The sequence below is a fragment of the Seriola lalandi genome, unplaced genomic scaffold (genome assembly GCF_002814215.2).
Source record: "Seriola lalandi dorsalis isolate HSWRI2012SDOR001 ecotype SW California unplaced genomic scaffold, Sedor1 jcf7180002054087, whole genome shotgun sequence".
In the NCBI taxonomy this organism is placed as follows: Eukaryota; Metazoa; Chordata; class Actinopteri; order Carangiformes; family Carangidae; genus Seriola; species Seriola lalandi.
This window is the reverse complement of record NW_019524640.1, coordinates 7,059-9,165: the sequence shown is the minus strand read 5'-3', so window position 1 is coordinate 9,165 and position 2,107 is coordinate 7,059.

Sequence of the window (2,107 nt, the reverse complement as noted above, 5' to 3'; positions counted from 1 at the left end):
ATCAAGCTTCACGCCTGAACTGAGAACTGAATCTGCACAAGTCTCTTACAGGTAATCACATGATAAAATCACTTAACGCTGTTTTAAGCAAATATCTCCTTTACATCAAATGAGCCAAAAATGATCGACCAATTTCCAAATGATCATGTCTAGTTTAAGTTTTAGAGAAACTGGTAAATGAGCAGGTGAGAACATTCTTAGACAAAAACTCCATTTCAAAATCAGGCTTTAGAGCTGGGCGTGGTACCACAGCTGCAGAAGTCTTGAATGATATTGCTCCTGCACTAGATAGCAGACAGGATTGTGTCACCGATTTATCTAATGCTTTTGATACTGTCATCCACCAAATTCTTTTAAAACACCTTTGGTTCATTGGTTTCTTTCGTTGTCTTGCAAATTATCTAAGTGGCAGATTTCAAGCTGTTGTGGCTGATGGCTTTAGGTCAGTTAACAAAGGTGTGCCACAGGGTTCCTTTTTAGGCCCACTTTTATTTCCTTTTTTTATAAATGATTTAGGTGAGAAAGTGATGAACAGCACAATCCAGATGATGCTATTGTATACACAATAGCATCATCTGCTGCTCAAAATTTGATTTTAAACAAAACATTGATTGATCTGAAATTAATGCTAACGCTGATGGTTTTGACATTCAGGACTTGATCATGTGATACATCCCCTCTACCAGTGCTTTGGAGCAGCATCTCAGGATGTGGTCCAGGGTTCCACAGTGTCAACACAGTGGACTATGAATCATATGTTCCTGTGTCCCACACTTCCCAGGCAAGAAATGTGGTCAGATCGGGATATTATACAGACTAATTGATGCTCTTTTTGCTCCAAACCCTTTCTGCCTTCTGCTGGAGCTTCCACTGACACAGCTTAGAGTTTTGGACAATTCCTGCAGGCCTGTGGATGATTGCTTGGCCCTGAGAGAGAGCTGCATCCTGCTCTTTCCAGATAGAGCAGGTCTAGACCTTCTCTTTATAATATTTTTTACAGATACCCAACAGTTCCCACCAAGAGCAGCACTCTGCGACAGTGGCAAGGAAAGACTTACTTTCAAGAGGCAGGAACCTCGAGCAGAACCAGACTCAGGGTGGGCGGAGCCATCTGCCTGGACCGGTTGGGTTGGAGGTCAATCACCTCCGTCTGCAGCTCTGACTCTCAGACTTGACTTGATCAGCTGAGCCGAGGCCCCTCATCTATATTGGGGCTCAGCTGGGTTGTTTGCAGTTGGCTCGTCCACCACTTATTCAATGCTAGTTTGTCAAGACAGTAAATCAAGCAAAGAGTACCAGACCTCTCAGCCACGCCCTCTACATCCTCTAGATTCTTTATGATCTTGAGATGTTCCCAGATCTGATGGGATGTACATTCTCACCAATGTGTTCTGCCTAAGAGTCTTCTACCGCTCAGAGGTCTCAGAACCAACATTAACCAGCTCCATCTTATGGTCACTGTCTAACAAGATCCCAAAATCCTAAAACTCGTTTCTGAGCCTGGGAGTGACCTGTGGACCCTGACTATCATTTTCCAGCACAGTACCGTGGCTGAAGCCTTGGAGGTGATTACCTCAGCGTTAGTCTGACAGTATGACCTGTCTCTGCCACCTGTGACGAAACACTGAGATATCCCAACCAATATTTAGTCCTAATGATCTTCCATTGAATCTCAGGAATAATCTAAGACTAAATAAGCTTAAGCCTGAGCACAAACAGCATTTCTGTCTGCCTCAATTCTCTAAAGGTGATGTGTATTCACTTCAACAGCCAATACAGTACAGATGAGACATACGAGACTTACTGTGTGGTGTGCTTTGGTATGTGTGCTACAGTTTTGACTCAGACTCGATTTCCAGACTTAATAGAAACTCCAGTTGTTTCTGTTTTCCTACAGTTCGTCTCCCTCGTCCTTTGGTCTCTCAGGGCTCATGAAGTGGAGTCTGGTTTGGGATGAGAACAGTTTCATCTCAGGGTTTTACTGGGCTGTGTCCTACAGGTTCAGGTGTCCTGGTCCAGGTGGGTTCCAGTGTTCTTTGACTGGACTGGTTTTTGTTGTGGCTCAGGAGGCGGAGCTGCTCTACAGGACTGTCCAATGGGATGAGAG